Source organism: Pteropus medius, unplaced genomic scaffold, assembly GCF_902729225.1.
Source record: "Pteropus medius unplaced genomic scaffold, Ma_sr-lr_union100, whole genome shotgun sequence".
Classification (NCBI taxonomy): domain Eukaryota; kingdom Metazoa; phylum Chordata; class Mammalia; order Chiroptera; family Pteropodidae; genus Pteropus; species Pteropus medius.
Window position 1 is genome coordinate 14,827,401 of NW_024342467.1, and position 18,772 is coordinate 14,846,172.

The 18,772-nt window shown below is 42.6% G+C and overlaps 1 protein-coding gene across 1 annotated transcript in view; it reads right to left on the reverse strand.

Annotated features, from left to right (window-relative positions):
- The window catches only part of JAZF1 (JAZF zinc finger 1), a 300,556-nt gene extending 284,395 nt beyond the window's left edge, over window positions 1-16,161 (reverse strand). The window contains exon 1 of the mRNA XM_039862621.1: window positions 16,020-16,161. The gene's annotated coding sequence lies outside the window, so the exon portion shown is untranslated. The remainder of the gene's footprint in view (window positions 1-16,019) is intronic.
- Between the last annotated feature and the right edge of the window lie 2,611 nt (window positions 16,162-18,772).

Sequence of the window (18,772 nt, forward strand, 5' to 3'; positions counted from 1 at the left end):
TGCCAAATGCTTACTCATTCCTCACCGGGGAGTCTCAATGTATGCCTCCCAGGTTCTCTGCAAGGTTGTAGGGAGAGCAACCTTATGTGTATGTATACAGTATTATGATCCCTTTAGGGGAAAATTTATATCTCCGTCCTAAATTTCAAATCTGTTTGGACTTCTTCTGTTTCTGATAAAAACTGTCTGCGATGCTGTTCACTCACATCTCTCCCACTGGCCCTTGAGGAGGGATATAGTTCCTATCAACTCTGCCCTATCAACTCTGTGCTTGGCCATGTGACTTGATTTGGCCAAAGGGGTGTTATGGACATGACGTGAATAGAGGCCTTAAATGAGCTTCCACTTGTGCTCCGGTGGTCCGACATGAGAAAAGTATGCCCCTAGTTGCAAATGCCCCTTCAGCCTCGTCCTCAGAATGGACACATGTCAACTGACTTGTGTCCAACCCACAGAAAATCAGCTGACCAACAGCCTGAAGCAGAGATACCAGCTGAACCCAGCTTCCATCAGCCAAAGTCACCCTGCGTACCAGACAGCATGAGAATAAGTGCTTATTTTTGAAAGCCACTGAATTTTGGAAGTTTGTTATGCTGCATTACCATGGCAGTAGCTGACTAATGCAGCATAACCAACAGGCACAGGTACAAATACGGGTATTTCTCATACTCTTCGATTCTTCCCTTAAATTTCATTAACTGCCCAGGCATCTTGTCACCCAAAACATACCATTTCTCAATTACCTGAACAAAGATACTAGCAGGCTGCAAGACAAAGGGGTCATACGCCCTCAATAAAAAGAAAAGTTCATCTTGACAGTGAAATGTTTATATTAACCTCTCCACATAAGATGCAGATGTAGAAGACAAACCAGTATCTATTTTTCATAGACGAGCAACATAAAATATTACTTTTCCACGTTAAAAACAAAAAAAAAGGTACTAATGGTGAAATATGTTCAGGCTCATGGTCTATATAAATCTCCCTCAGTAATTTTTCTGTCCTTCTCTCATTATGCTTCAAGTTACTGTTTTCTAGACCATTCTCTCTTCTCTTTTCCCCCTTTCTTCTCCTCCCCATCTTCGAACATTCATATCCACTAAAATCTGTGCAAGAGTTCACAAAGCTCCTGAAGAAAAATTTTCAATCTATAGGTCCTGGGAGTTTAGAAACTGTACCAAACACGTTTTAATGCACTGTGATTATTGATAATCTTTATTTTCACTCCCACTCCAAAAGAAAACAGCAAACACTAAATGAATTATATTAATCAAATGAATTACGTGAGTCAAAAATTTGTATTTAAATATAGATTTCAAAATATAGACAGGGCTTTTAGGACTGAACAAAAAAGCAAACTAGATCTGAAGAGGTCTAGAGGTCAATCAGGGTTTCCCATTTCTCCACAGGTGGTAATGGGTCCTTGAGCTACGTGAATGTCACAAAAAGCACAGTGGAAATTATAGCCATTATAAAGCTGCATAATGTTCCACACCATCACTTGGGGCCGGAATTATAGCAACTCCTTTTGGTGAAACTGGCTGACAAACAGGTCTACACGCGCTGGCCCCTGACAACTGCTCCTCGCCCATCCCCTGCCACTCCCACCACAGCGGCCTCCTTGTGGCTCCTCAAGCACAGCAGACACTCCTGCTCCGGACCTTTGTCCTCACTGGTCCCTCTGCCTGGGACAGATACCCGAATGGCTCGTTCATTCCCCTACTTTGTTCAGGTCCCTTCCGAGATGCCTCCCTCTCAAACAGGCTGTCCCCAACTCTCATTTCAAAAGGGCCTCTCAACCTCTACCTCCTGACTCACTATTTTTCTTCACAGCATCATGACTGTTTGAAATTATCTTATGTATTTCTGTTTTGTCTGTTTCTCCCATGAGCACAGACTTCAATTGTGTAAGTCCCTACTGTATCCCTAGCTCTAAGACAGTGCCCTCATAGTTGGCACTCAATAAATATTTACTAAATAAATTGGGAGTTTCAGATGTTGCTGCATTAAAAAACAAAAACAAAAAACAAACAAAAAAAATCAGAAAAACAAAGCATTTACTTATTAAATCAGAATGTTTGTTACACAAAAATATTTCAAGACATAGGATCCATGGGGAGTAGGGAAAACAAACTGAAGGGGCCGTCAGTAGTAAGAGTGGGAAACCATTTCTTTATTCGTCTGATAGGTCATATAAACCTGGATCAGCTGATGTATTAGATCCCAGCATATTCTTCGAAGAGAAAAAACAGTGGCAAATATATTCTACAGAACTAAAAATGCCTTCAATTGCTGTTAAATATCATTTTGGAATAAAATATTTTAAATATTTCTACATTCAGTAAATAACTCACTATTGCCACTTGAACTTCTAAACAAGGCCTATCCTGGGACTTTCCTGAGAAGCTTCCAGCATTTGAGTATGTGACATTTTAAGATCTATTACTAAAGAGATGCACAGCGACTTAACAAGAAGAAAATGCCATTTTGTTAGAGTCCTACAGTCATGTACTTGGGTTTTTCATAAAAGCCCTACAAATACATTCGAATGACTCACAATAAACTTTTACAAACAATGCACACAAAATCATCTGTGTTTCCATCGCTTAGTTGGTGCAAGATGAAAAAATTATGTTTTCTGTTTACATAGTTTAATAAACCTCTCTAGACTCTGAAAATGCCTTTTCTCCCACATAGAAAATTATACTTATCAAATAAGTAAGTCATTTTTCTAATCACATGATCTAACGTCTCAAAAACTTAACTCTGGATAAACAATACTAAATTAAGGCTGGTATATTTTGAAACAGCAAGAATTTGTGTGTGGAATGTTTTCACAGCTCACAGATTCCTAGGACCACTCACTATGACTTAGACAAACACAGACCAAAACTCTACCAGGGAACTCGAATTTCACCAAACATCTCATCGTGAAAATGCTTAACAAAAAGCAGAAATGTGTAAGCTGATTTGGAGTCTTCTTCTTCCGTCATAGTAGGGAAACAAAGAAGACACGAGAATCTGAGGCGTGGGGAGCAAGGTGAGGGTACACCTGACCGGTACGAACACTCGGGATGTGCTTCCTGGTTGTCACACCTTTCATACGCATGTTTTTTTATTTAACCCTCAAAATAACACTCTGAGATAAACACTATCCCTATCTTCATCTGACAGAAGTGGAGGCCTAAAGAAATCAAATGACTTGGCCAAAGTCACACAGCCAGTGGGATTCGAGGCAGCACCCCGAACCGCTCCACAGCAAAGCCTCTAGCACAGTCTCCTCTAGGGGCAAGGAGGGGAACTAACTGTCTGCAGCTTTCTTTTCTTTAGAATTCACCGGAATTCCAACAGCTACCATACCAAACATATGTGATATCTCACTAAATCTTGAGATATACACTACTACTTCCATTTTAGAGATAAAGAAAAATGAGGCAAAGAGAGGCTGTATACTTTGAGAGAAGGAGCAAAGCCAGGACTCTAAGTGAAGCAAGCTGGCTCCGGGAACCACGAGCTGACCCACTGCTCTGCTGCGGCTCTCTCAAGTCTTGGCCAAGCACTCTGGTTCGCCCAGGACTTGACAACACCTCGGCTTCTTCACCTACGGAATTACCGGATCGAACTAATCATCTACCTCCAAGTTTCCTTCCCGTTTTTCAGTGGTACGATGCTCAAACATCCGCAAAAGGTTTTTATGCCATGATGCAAATACGCAGAGTTTTTAGGTGGTCCTGTTTTTTTCCTCTAGGGCAGAGAAATGCAACAGATGATGATCTTGTTATACTTTCAGGATTGAGGCTCAATTTTTAGAATTTGGTATAAAAGAAAAATAACAAATCACAGAGCTGTCATATTAAACAACCACTTCATAAAGAGAAATGGAAATTTAAAAACACTATAAGCTACAATTCTTTCCATTATACCTCAGTGGTTTGTATAGCTTCCTTGCTGGAAATGATGGTCTTAAGTTTACATCTCAGCTTTCCTACGTACTCCGCTAAAACACGTGGCCTATAGATAATATCTCTTATTAAATACAGTGATTAGGTGGGGTGAGTTTCTTATACAATATTTTAAAACCGTCTGTATTTGTTGCAAACATTTAAAGATAGATTTCACAGAAAAGTCTTAATTTCTAGCTTTTCTCTCAAATAATAACACTAATAAAAGGATCTGCAACACTGGGCTGGAGGTGAACAGCAGCTGCCTCTTTAAATGAAGCGAGGGCTCTTCTGCCAGAGTCCCCACTACTCCTAATAATATTCAACTTGGTCACTTCACTCACACATTGTGTTCTGAGGGTACTGAACTTGAGATCCTTAGGTCACAGGCTCCCCAGTTTGAGTATTTCTGTTCTACAACGTACCTGAGATATTATCACATCTTCGGATTTGCTCTATAGTAGACACTCGACTCCTGTAAAACTAAAAACTACGTCTGTAGCAGGGAAACACAAAGAGTCACACCCCTTTAAAAAACTGATTCCTTTGTAAAACTCCAGAATCCTTAGGACACTAATTATTTCATTAGTGTAAACCAATGGGTTCCCAGCCTGGACAACATATTAGAATCAGCTTTGAAGCGTTACACGCACAGATGCTTGGTCAGACCTTGACCACCCCAGGTCAGTGACATCATCAGCTCTAGGGGTGGAGCCCAGTCACCCTTATTTTTCCAGCTTCACCCAAATGATTCTGACGGCAACTCAAGTTAAAAACTAGTGATGTAAACTCTACTAACATATAGGATGAAACTTTTAAATCAGTACGATTGACTTCCACAAGCCACAGGTAAGAATAATTCTCATTACTTTACAACATACATTACATAAACATTTAAGAGGCTAGCGTCTTTCCAGGTTCTGACAACATGTTCTTTATTCTAACATCTGAAGTGATATGGACACATAACTTAACATCTCTGGATGATTTTTTGTCTGATGTTTGCATATTCTAACGGCAGATATTTTGGTGTGGGCCCCGGGAAGTGGTGAAGTGAAGCCAACTTATAAAGAGGGAGTTTCCAACTTGGGCAGAACATTGAGACGCATTAGTTAAAATCACATATTGTTAACCATTGCGTTGAGTTGGTGCCAAACTCTGGATGTCTAGTGTCAGGAATATCCTATCAAAAGATCAACTCGCTAAGAACCTAAAATCTGAACTGACTATAGATTCCTGGGGGTCTGTGGAACACCTGTGTGACACTTGTTGAGTCCTTAAGAGGAGTTTTAGTCCACAGTCCAGCAGCCTGTCTTCTTCTCTCCTGAGGAGAGAGGCCTAAAAAAATTAATCTGGGATTTTTTGGTGAACACTATCTGTAATATGTACTTAGTTTGAATTTACAAAGAAACCTCAAAAACCCCATTTCCTTCATTTGATGTCTGACACCTGAGGAAGCATGAGCATAATTTATTTATGCTTATTACCAGGGTGTTCAATTTACTTAACAGTAAGCTGTACAAATATGTCTCAAATTCCCCTGCTTTGGCCGTTACTTACATAATTACGCCATGGATGGACAACCAGACAGCTAAATTAGCATTCAAGAAACTTGCACTGAACGAGTTAGGTAAGAAAAAGGGTGCTTCAATTTTACGCCCAGACGTGCTTCGGCACCAGCTGTTCAAGGTCCGGTGATGGAGTAAGATGACCTAACGTGTGCTCTCTCTGTGACTGCCAGCAGGGGACTGTCTGGCAGGGAGGGCCCTAAACACGTGCCAAGAGCAGCCAAGGTTTTGGCTCTTCAATTCATAATGTTTATAGCGGGGTCCTATTAGGTATCGTGGGTCCAAACACATTTTTAAAATAATGCACATGAATGTAATGCCACTTTTAATTCTTAAAATCTAAAGTGAAAAAGAAGTTTGTGAGTGTGGATAGTGTTAGGTATTGTTCACAGGAGTTCTCCCATTCCCCTTTCCATATGAGTATCAGTGAGGGAAAGAAAACCAGTTAGCATCTTTAGACAATTCAGTAATTACAACCATTTTAGAATTACCAAATTATTGTTTTCGTTGTTATTGTGATGAGGAGATACCCAAGGACCCTTCCAGCCTCCAGAAACATTTTTTTTTTTTTCCAGAAGTCTGGAAACATTTCTATTTCTGCCAGAAGGTAGGCATAAAAGTACCTCCCAAACCACCCACACTGGTACCTCTGGAAATCCAGCCTTTCTGTATGTAAAACACTCAGGTACACAAGAGCCTTCTATTAAAATACAAATATCTTATAAAGCGTCACAACTTAGGCTGTAAAGAGCAGGTACTAAGGCACATGGAGACACCTGAGAACAAAGCCTGCCCCTTGCTGCCCCGAGCGTTTTACTGGCTAAGTACTTCAGGCCAGGTTATTTGGTCTGTATCTTGGTCTATGTCTTATGTCAGATGGGACTAATACCATGCTCTTGAGCAATGCGAATAAGCAACTAGCCCCTGCCTCACCAGTAGGTGCTTAACAAATAAGTACTGTCACTATTTTATACAAAAAGGAAATTGTCACAACGGTCCAAGTTTGAAAAGCTAAAAAAGGTAGTAGAATCAAGATTCAAAATCCAGTTCTGTCTAGCTTCATAATCGAAGCTTCTCCCCACCCCAACCCCCTGCCTCCTTTATGCTAAAAACCCATGGCAAAGAGGTTGGGAGAAAGCAAGATATACTTTTGTCCTAGCATTGTTTAAGCCCTAGAATGTTCTATGTGACCAAACACTGTAGGTAAGGCAAGAAATGAGTTGACTAAGCTTCATAATGCTCTCAACCTAGAAGAGGACTGACCAAGTGGAATTCCCAAGTGTAAAAATAAAGACATGGCCTTCCTTCTCAAAACTTAAAAAAAAAAAGTCTTCAAATTCCCTTAATATAAACTACCCTCGACTAATTGCATAACTGGTATTTGTGTGTATGCCATAAACATACACATATAAACACACGAATATATCATTCCTCAGACAGGCATACATCCTGAGGTTAGCTTCAAAGATGTTTTTCACTGTCCAAATTACCTTTGTAACTTTTTTTTTTCACAGTCCGAAAGTACTTCTCGATTTTCATTTTCATTTCATTTTTGAAAACATTTCTGGAGGAAGAGGCTAGAAGGATGACAAGGCCCCATCCTCCATGAAGGGGGCTGCATTTCTGGGGGAAGCAAAGTGCACAAGGGGTCACTCTAAGTCTTGGTGCTTGCAACTCTGGCAGAGAGATGGGCAGGCGTTACAGGGCAGAGAGGGAAGGACCAACTATAATGATGCTATCATCTGAGGCAGGAGAGGCTTTCTGTCTTGAAGGACAATATTTGTTCTACGACCTTACCGAAATAAACATTCTACTTCATATTTCACTAGATAAGGTATTTAACTATATGGTAGCATATTTAACTCCAACCTGGAAGGACTTCTAGATAGGGTAACGTTTACTTCATGGGTTTGCAGTGAGGGTGAATTAAATACTGTATGAAAATTGTTCAGAACATTCTCTGGCTTGTAGTAATGACTCCCTAAGTGGTACCAAGAAGCAGACCCAAGTTTTGTGAGCACTGCAACTTCAGACTTTCGTGGAAAAAAAAAAATTGCAATGTTACAAATACAAAATGCTTATGAAAGGGATTCTAATTTAGGTTAAGAAATCACGACAAAATACAAAATTTAAAAAGCTGACATTACCAAAACATCACAAACTCAAATCCAGACAGAGAACCAACCCAGTACATGAATTAACTGATCACCTCACATACCACTATAAATACTTCTTTTGGGCTGCACACTCTTTGATTAGTTCTCATATAATGATTTATATTAATATTTCCTGTTAGACACAAAGATAAATCAGCCTTTCCTCAAGTGTGATCAAATTTTATATTAAATATTGATAATTCAAAAAAGTTACTTTCAGACTCACAGCTCTTTATCGGTAATGCTATATGAATTTTTAGGATCGTCGTCAAATTTTATATACATCTCTTCTAATTTTCTTTCATATATGGGCCATAAGAACTCAGGGCATTAGAAGCTTTCTTGTGCACTGACTTACTTTAAATATCTTTTGCGTCGATGACACTCACTAACCAGTTTGTTTTCAGTATTTTTTGTGGATAAATGTATATATGTATATACACACTCATATTAAATGAGTGAGAAACGTAAACACAGAATTCTCATTAAAAATGGTGCATTTATAAATGCATATTTGCATTACTGAGTATTTCCTAACAGAAGGAATTTCCATGTTAACGACACTAGATAAGAACTGAATCCTCTGCTTATAATTCTCCACATCTAACAAGTAGAAACATTTTCCAGACTAGCTTCTGGCTCCAGACATTTCAAACCAATTCCTAGTGCAGATGTCACAGTACACCTTCATGCTGCAATACTACCTCTGCCCCTGCCCTACGTCTAAGGACCCAGGTGAGCTGGCACAGAAGACGGTTTTTCTGGGAAGCGATTCCCATACTAGCATGGGCTAGTAATAACTCAACTAGACACAGAGATGATTGCGAATTATATAAATATATCCCACGAAACCCAAACTAAAGGTGTCCACGATTCACTTCCCCTTAGCTATATCTCAAAAATACTCTCAACTCCGATGTCACTGAACCCAAAGAGAAATGTTACAGAGAGGAAGTCAGAGTGGAAGAGGAAAACATTAACTGCTTGCTTTAATCTTACTTTTTCAAACGGTACAAGTTATGACCCCATGAGTCCACTGCTGTGTACGCTGGCAGGGCTCCTCCAGAGCCTTAGAAAAGGGCTGGGTGGACCCTAGTGACGCATTAAAAAAATGATAAACAGTGTATTTTGCAAGTGAAGGGCCTTAGAGCTTGAGATTCAACAGCTTCACAATAAATCTGCCTCTGTGGTTCCTATTATTATTCATCATTTATCTCAGTCTGTACATGTCTGGTCTCTCCTAATAAATTTCAGTTCCTTGGAGACAGAAAGTACTGTCGTAAGTACTAGCATATAGGAAAGACTCAAAAACGTGTGTGGTACTCCTACTATCCATAGTGATCTTGACACAGAGAGAGAATATATCATTGTATGTTTGTATTATATACACACAAAAACACACATGCACGCGTGTGCACATGTGCTATATACACACATATGTGTATAAATATACACATATACACATTATTTACTAATGTGTCATGTAACATATATACGTATTATGGTTTTATTTATATATATTTATGTATATAAACATATATACAGTAATCTATACATTATATTTATATATATAAATTCTATATACAATACCAAAAGAATAGTGAGTCTTTCCATGTTAATAACCTGGTGTCCAGATCTCGTCCCGTCAAGGAGATCTATCTCAGGAGAACGTCACCGTTATAGCCTGGCAGACAGTGAACAGGGCTTCCTTTAGGAGACCAAAGTCATGGTGAGCCAGGCAAGGGCCACTCTGGCCATCAGGAGACTATCAATGTTCTCTGGTGCTGGACAGAGAGTCTGTAGTCAGTGACCCAGGAAGAGTCAGTCACTGGCTGCTATCAAAGTGGAGAGAGAGTTATTGGGAAGACTTCATCCTTAAAGAGAATATCCATTAATCTGGTCCCTGCTTGCAGCTGGCCTTTAAAAAAAAAGGGTGAAAACTACTGCAACATTCCAGTGCTTACTGCAAGCAGAAAATATAATTTTCTTTAAATCAATTTAACATATTAAAAGGCATTTTTTAAAACAAACATAAATTTCTGACATTTGCAGTTTCCGATTTTCAGATTCTAAATAAACAACCTTGGCTATTCAACACCTTAGCCGGGTCAATATGGAACAAATCCACTACTTCGTCATGAAACAAAATTTATCATCCGCATGCCGGCAAGCAGTGGCAACCAAGACATGCCTGTACTGTCAAGACCTGAGGTCAAGGGTAAGGATGGGGCTGGGAGAGGAATATAAAGACATGTGGGGTATGGTTCTGTCTTAAAAGCAAAAGCTGAAAAAAGGGAGGATTTTTAAGGGGGGGTCGATAGCACTGTGTCCTCTCTCTCAGACCTCAGTCTAAAACATAAGGCCTCTGGCTTCCACCTGGTCCTGGAACAGCCCCTCTCATCAAGTGTCACCAGCCTGCTCCAGCCTTGAGGCTTTTTCACTGTCATCAACAGGAAGAATAGGTTTTCTGAAAACAGCTGTCAGTTTGCATTTCTAGAATTGTCAAGATGGGAAATATCTCCAATATATATGCATTCTAAAGGAAACCATTTTCCAAAGAGTATGGAAGGCTTCTGTCAACCCAGTCAGTAGCAGGCAGGGTTTTTCTGTCTGTACACTTCAGTTACATATCAGAAAACATGCACAGTAAAAGTAAACAATCAGAAGCTTGTGAAATTTGTGAGAAGGCATGCTCACCAGCAAGGGTGAGTTGACTGTTTACAGGTGAGAAGGGGGTAAAAGGAAAAACTACTGAGATGGTGTTTTGGAGAATGTCATGAAGTTTTATGTTTAGGGTCTCCCCACCATGTGTGTGGGTGTGCACATGTGTGTAGATATGCACATGCACACACACGCACTTAAAACTTCCTCTGGCTCTGTACCTGGGACCTTCTTGTGACCACAGGAGGAAGTATCTTGCCACCAAGCCACAGGGTGCAGGCAGAGAGCAGGGCAGGTCGTGACAAGCCTTTCATTCATTCATTTACTCATTCAGTCATTCCTTTTCGCCACAGGAAATGTCCTAATAGAACTGTGCCCACAGGCCCAAGGCACAGTGCCTCTTTTTAGTCCTGGGTTTTTTCAAATAAACACAGGCCACAAGGAAAGGCCATGCTGGAAGCCACTGGCCCTGATACCACTCACTTTCCAATCCACAGCGGCAAAGGCCTTTGCCAGTATCTAAAGTACCTCTGGCCACACAGAAGAGAAAAGTGGCCGGAGGTTGCAACCCCAACGTTGGACTGTTGAAGGGTCTACTGTTTCTTAGTCTCAACCCTTCCTGGGAAGGCCCTGACGATTTTACATAGCTGTAAAAAGCCCCAAACCATCACAAGTAGGTGGACATTCAAAGACTTTCATAGAAGGATTCAAAGCACACTTATTTAGTAAATACACAAAAAGGCAAGAAATTGGATGATGTTGCTAATTTAATACCGTAGATGAGTACTTTACACCTATGAACTCAGTTAATCCTCATTAGCGACTCCATGAGGTAGGTACTATGATTCTCATTACACAAAGGAGGAAAATGAGGCACCATGGGGTTAAGCCATTTGTCCACCGTCAAATGGCTGACAAGTGACAGAGGTGTAGATTCGAACCCAGGCAAGCTGAGTTCACTCTGCTGCCTCAGATGATGCACATCTCAAGAGTTCAGAGTTCCTTTCTGTAGGATGAAACACAGAACGGTTGTGTCTGGAGGGGTAATAGGGATGGCACCACCAGTTCTTCACCTGTTTGGTAATTTGGCGCGGTCCCAGCTCTGGGTACCTGGCTGCAATTCAAATTCCAGCTCATACTTGCCAGCTACGGAAACTGAGGCAAGTTATGTAATTCTGTGCCTCAGTTTGCTCATCTATAAGGTGAGGATGATAAAGGCTAGTGCTTCTCATACACCCATTTATTTAGTACGCTATGATGCTTCTTTGAGAGGATAATATAAATGTTTACTAGACTATCATTGGAGCCACATTCTACATTACTGCCAGAAACTACTTTATTTTGCTTTCCAGAGACTTTAACCTTTATTTGGTGGTTTACAAATCTATCTTATAAAATAAAGCAGCATGGATTTATTTACCTGGGCTTGGAAGATGAAGAAACTAATGAGTAGAGACTCACATGAAATCTGCTGACCAAGTCACAGCTACTGTAAGCCACTATTAGTCACTAATACTCCATCTCCTAATGGGACCCCTACAGGAAAATATGAGTCAACGACAGCAAAGCTGGAGCTCCTAACATCTGGGTAAAGTTCTAAATGGCCTGCTAGTTTAGTACTATCACAAGAATAACTGAATTGGATCAGATCCTGTGTTTCAGTTTTAGAGGTGCAGCATGCCTGAGGGCCTTTGCACTGTCCGTTCCCTCTGTCTGGATCTCGATGTTTCCTGTGTGTCCTCCCTCATAGCTCACTCCCTCACTTCTGTCAGGTTTTGCTCACTTATCAGCTTCTCAATGAGGCCTATCCTGACCAACCAATTAAACATTCCAACACTTCCTTCTCCCAATCTACTTTAGCCTGTTCTAATCTTTCTCTTGTCCTTATCACCATCCAACATATTATGTAATTTACTTCTTATGCTGACTCCCACCACTAGAACATAAACTCCCCAAAGACTGAGATCTTTGTTCATCGAACAATAGCAAGTACCTAGAACTATGCCTGGTACACAATAAGTACTCAACCTGTATTATTGTATAAGGAAATGCAAAATGCAGAGGCACTTTTACGCAGATCTGGTAAGAATGATTAAACAGTGGTCTCTCAAGACCAAAAGCCAAAAGATTTCACAGCACCGAGATGCAAGGATGGAGGAACAGGCATTTCATGAGTTTGTGACATGACCCGTGCTAAATTTAGTGCTCTTGGTGTTTCTAGGATTCCTAGTTACCAGTTTAACTCCACCTCTCTAAGATGTGCATGTCAAGAGTGTTTCTACAAAATCAAATATCTACTCACGGATAAGAAGCAAACAAATCCTGATCAGCTCTTCCTCTCTCCAAGAAACAGAAGCAGGCTCTAAATGAACTGACAAGGCTGGATGATGGAACACAGTTGCAGGGCTGGGGTTTTCTAGGCAATTTAAGTTGGGGGGAGGGTTTCAGCTGAGATACTAGAGCTGTACATGGAGACAGGTGCTCCAGTACTAGACCAGTGATGACAAACAAGGAAGAAAACAGGAACACACATGCAGCCCTCTTCCCAGAGGAAGGAGAGCTATAACAGAGGATGGTGAAATTCACACTTCCCTTGGCTCTACAGCCTTGTTCCTTATGGGTAAAGGAAAATGGTTAAAAACAAGAGCTAAGTGCACATGTGTAAGATAACAGAAACAGCTACATTTAGTGCACTTAGTCTGAACTAAGCAATACGGTTCTAATGAAAACTGGGCCTTGTAAACCAAAGGCCTTGAAAAAAATCTGTCAAGCAAGAAACTTGTCATATTCCCATAAACCTTCATTTCTTTATTGCTTAAGGATTTTGACTAGTAGTTCAATGGTAATAACTCAGAAAGTTCCCCAAAATGGAAATGCCACCTAAGCATATCTATAATACTTTTATGATTACTAAATAACAAGCTTATTTAAAAATTAAATATTAACATATAGCTCTTAGTAGTTTTTTCATACATCTTTCTTATATGGCCACTTGATAACATGGACACAAAATCAGTAAGTCAATCATTAAAAATAACCATCTGTCTCCAAAAATTTAGAGTGAACCACAAACAATAAAGACCACTTAACAATGGAACTTTCACTAAATGCTTTGTCAGATTTATTTTTTACTCATGTCTCTTCATCGAAAGTGTATTTATAAGACTCTGCCTATGAATTAGGTTTTTTTAATTCTTATTTCTTTCTGTATATGGAGCTGGTCTTTGAAAATAAGGGGCCTCGCCTCATCCAAGATATCCAACAGTTTAAGATAGTCTCTCTGCCCCAGGAATTTCAAGTGTTTGTTCATTTTAACATTTACCTTTCATAAAGTTTGCCAGTTTCAACCTGATTCCAAAGAATAGTAACTGTTAGCTTTGCTTCGTCTAAGTCACAGCTATTGTTATAAACTTAATTTTTTAAATATTTTCACTGAGAGAAAAACACTAACCCTTTGGGGTGACCACTACTTAAAAGGTGAGTTTCAGAAAATTTATGGAACTCTTAATCTTCTTTAAAAATGTTTGCATAATACTAAAGGTAATTTCTGCAAACTTACAAAGCTCCTGTAATTCACCAAGTTAGTTTAAAATCATCTAATTGATTACGAACTAAATCCTCAAGAAGAATAACAATCTGTAACTCATTTAATAAATATAATTTTCTTTTACATATAAAATGTAATTAATATATTTTCTTTTAACCAGCTAGTCAAGTAGGCCGGCAATGTGGAAAATTACTCACTTTACATTAATTATAGTTTACCCTAAAATAACTGTTAGCCACAGTGAATGGGATGCAAAGACAGCTGTCCTTAGGTTAAAAAATATTATTTATACATATTTATATAATTTTATTTATTTATTTACATTTATTATTTTATACGTATTATTCAAAGTAAGGAAAAGAACTTGACCTAAGAAAATTTCTATTGGAACTTTACATTACTGAGGTTTTAGTATTATTTTAAACTACCCATCATGAAAAATCTGATTTATCCTTTATCAGTTATGACTATTCAATCATGATATGAATCAGCAAATTTGTTCCTCCATTAAACTCCTTCTGTCACACCTTTATTAGAGGAGATGGCAGAAACTATTATACTGATGTTTTAAAACTTTTTAAGTTTCAAAATCGAGTCAATTACTCATCAGGATTATCTTATGAAAGACTTTTATAGACGTTTTCAACAATTATTTCCCATTCTGGATGCCCCATCGCATCCCACTCTAAACTAGCATTCAATGCTTAACAAGCACCCACTGTGTGCAAAGTGAAAGCATCACACTAAGCAAAGGAGAGTAAGGCTCGGCCTCATTTTATTCGTGCATAAATACACAGCAGTCGTGATTCATTCTCTCAACTTTGTAGAAACGTGAGCGGCATCCACATGGCTGAATCCACAGCCTTCATTTGGAAATGACTTTCTGGGGCAATTTACAGGTTCTCTGGATTAGATAGCCCGGCTGGGGCATCGCCTTCACCTTCCAGCCCTCACAGGACAACTCGTGGACACCGACCACACCTTCCGCAGGTGGCTGGATCGCCTGAGCCAGACGCACCCGACCCACCACCAGAAGCTCCGGACAGGAGTGTGTAAATGTGTGTAAGGACTCGTGCGAATTAAAGGACTTGTTGAAGGGCCCCGGGGTCCTGGGCAGGAAGGGAAAGCAGCCTCCCCGCGTGGCGCCCCCTCCCCGCGGCCACCGTGTCCCCCACGCCCCGGGCACTGCGCAGGCCGCCGACGCCGATGCCGGGCGCAGCCGGCGCACCTCGGGCCTAGCACCATTTGAAAGGCAAATCGCAGAGCCAGGACGCATTTAAATGCCGGGCCGCGGGCCTCGGGGGACTGCTCTCCAGCGGCCGCGGCCGCAGGGGCCTCCGGGGTAGCCCGGCCCCGGGGCGCTGGGCGCGGCCCGCGAGCGCGCTCCGGACCTCAGTCCGCAGCGCCCCGGCGTCCGAGCCAGGCCGGGGAGGGGGCGGGCGCCCAGGGACCCCGGCCCAGCGCCCCCGGCCCTGCCGGGGGAGAAGGCGAGCGCCGGGTCCTCCGCCCGCCGCCGCCGCCGGCTCGGGCCCCCTCCCGACGCACCACACCTAGCAACCGGCGCTGACAGGACGCAGTGGCGGCGGCGGCGGGAGGAGGAAGCGGAATGGCTGCCGCGGTGGAGCCACCCCCGCCCCCCCCGCTCCCCCCTCCCGGCGGCTGCAGCCGCCGCCGAGCCCTGACAGCTCGAGCCCGGGCGGAAGCGGCGGGCGGCGTGCATCGCCCGCCCCCCGCGCCCCCCGGCGCCTCAGGCCGCTCCGACCACCCGGGCCAACTAACTCCGCGCCCCTGCTCAGCGCCCGCCGCCCGGCCCCGCCGCGCCCTGCGCCCCGCGCCCCCTCCCCCGGCGCCCGGCCCCGCCGCCGCACAATCTCCCCGCCGCCGGGTCCCTCCTCCGCCGCGGCTGCCTCCCCACCGCACCAGCCGGCGCGCATGCGGAATCCCCAGCCACTATCGGGCGCGTCCCCCACCACCCTGCTCCCCGCCCCCAGAGCACCTCGCCTCCATCCCGCCGCCCCACGGGTCTCGCACGCACCCTCCCGCCCCGCCACCTGCCTCCTCCTGGCCACCCCTGGCCATTCGGGTTGCTCCCTGGAAGCGGGGAGTTTCCGTGCCAGGCACCCCCCCCTTGCCCCGGGCCATTTACCGATGTGGTTGTCCTCGATGTGCTCGATGAGGTCGGCCAGGGTGGGGGTGGAGTCCGCAGCCTCCAGATCGGCAGGTATTGCCGGAAAGAAGGGAGGGGCGGCGGCGATGCCTGTAGTGCTACATCAAGAGCCCCTGGTGTCGCTCTGCGAGCGCCGGGCGGGCGGGAGGAGGAGGAAGAGGCTCAAGGAGTGAGGAGGAGCTAAGAGGAGAAGAGAGCAGAGATGAGGAGGCATGAAGGAGACAAGGATGGAGGAGAGGAAGGAGCAAAATGGGAGGGAGAGCAAGGGAAGAGACCCAGGAGAGACTAGGGAGGAACAGCAGCAGCAGCTAACAACAGCAATCAGGGAGCAACAGAGAGTAAAAGGCTCCCTAGCTCAACCAGCAGCTGGACTCAAAACCCTCCAGGGCTCGCCTGCTCTTCGCAGTTGGTAATACGTGCAATCTGTTTGGCGCCTCCTTGGTTATGTATATCACATTCTTGATATATACACATCTATTAATTACATATGCATCCAGCGATGGGAACTCGGGGAGTTACACAGGCCCCTCTCGGGGACATTTGTTTGCACTCAGCCACCTGTCTAGGTGTGACACTGACAGTCACGGGGGACCCAGGAAGGGTAATTGTGTGCACCTTACTCTCTAAACCTTCTTAAAAAAAAAAAGTCCATGTTCTCTGGAGGTTTGTACTAATTGATTTTAATGAAGTTTCCCTCTAGGCCAGAAGAAAATCTTAGCTTTATTTAAATTTCAAAATAGAGTGCTTGATTGTCAAGTGCATTTGCCTGTGTTTTACATATGTACCACATTTGTTACATTCCCTGCTCCTTTTGGGAAAACAAAACTAAAATGATTTCATTTCCCCAGATTACGGCCCCACCCCACTGCCCCGTCTCAGATCTGGGAATTAACCCATCTGTCTCCCCGGGAGCAACACTGCCAGAGCATAAGTGACAGTGCATAGGTTAAGGCTGGAAGGAGTGGAAACAGGGTCAGGGGACATATTTACTCTTCATTTAAAAGAGAAGAGATTCTCCAATCAATCAAGATTGCACCATCCTGTGAGCATTTAAACCATAATGTAGACCAGTTAAGCACTTAAGTTTGAGTTCGGTAGCTTCCCTGAAAACTAGCATTTTCCTAAGAATCAATTACCTTGTCCCCACCCCCACCCCGGTTGCACTTACGTGTGCTCTCCAATAGCACTTTTCCAAGTGCCTAAGGAATGTGACATTATCAGCAGTTTATGATCCAATAGTGAATTTTTTAAATTAATGCAGATATACTGAATATAGTAATTTTTCTTCAGACAAATTTTGCTTACCGTCCGGTGCAGATACATAGAGAAATATTCTCTCCATAAACTATATTCATCTCTAGTGTTATTTCTAATCATATAATTGTTAAGACTTTTCATTCATGTTTTGAGTAAAGACAGAAAAGACAGTCACAGTGATTGGGTGTGACGAGTTCCCTCACCCCTGGCATTTCCTCTTCTGGTCCATTTCTTCTGTCTCCCAGCTCACAAGGTGATGAACTTGTGCTAGGATGAGAGTTGGATTGGAGGAGGCTGGGGTAGTTGTGTTGAAGTTGAGTTTGATGCCAAGAATGGTTTCCTGGGCCCACTTGGGGGTGGGGGCAGGGCCTGGGTGGGCCTCATAATGAGCCAACGACCCAGTTGGCTGGAGACTGGAGCCAGGGCCCAACAAGGGTCGAAAGAGCAGGAGTTAGAATTCTAGATCTTGAATTAGAATTTTGGCAGCTGCGCAGTGCACTCAGCTGCCCAGTCTGGGAAGGCCTTCAGCTGAGAGCAGGCAGAATCTCTGGCAGATACACACCAAACCAAGTAACAGGACAGGCAAAGGCAATGCAAAAGCTTCAGCCTAACAGGTGCCCAAAGAGCTTCTTCCTAGAGATGAGTGTTAGGCAACACACCATGCAGTCTCCAGGGAGCACGGAGACTTTGGGAGAAGTGGCAACTCTGTCCTCTGGAGGAAACACCGTCTATGTGGAAAGTATAGAGAGGAACAGAGGTATTTCAGGCCAGAGAATTCAGAAATGGAAAGTGCCAGAAATGTGCAGGTGAAAGATGAAGGAAGAGGACTGGATTTCACTAATGCATGTCTCTGCTACCTGCTATCAGTTTCAGTATTCCTAAAATAAAACCTCGATAGGCCAAATTTAAAAAATAGATTTTTTTTTATAATAAATGAGCCCAAATAACTTTAAAAAATGAATCAAGATTTCGATTTTAAGATTAAAAATGTTTTCTTTACCTTGGGCAATTATTACTATTTTGTAAGGACTCAGTTTATTTCGAGTGAAATAACCCACTCTACTAATTCTTCATATGTGAACCAAAGCTCTGCTTGTGTGACTTTCTGCTCACGTTACTATCTGTTTTTTAATTTGCACACTCTAGGCATTTCTGGTCTTTTCGATCGGTTAGCTACTCTGGCCGTCAAACCCGCTGATGTAGATGTGGTAAGGAGGCAGTAAACTGAGGCCAGAGGAGTGGAGTGAGTTCTTCCATAGGCACACACAATTGGTTTCCTGTCTGTATCCACAGCACATTCAGTAAGGCATCAATAGACAATAAAAGGACAAAGATATAGTAACCACAGGCAAACTTTTAAAAAATTGCTTTACAATGGCATGCCTACCATTGTATACTAAAAATGATTGTTTCAAGGGTGTCCCTTCAGATAAAGTCAACCTAAGGCTCTACAGATATATATATATATATATATA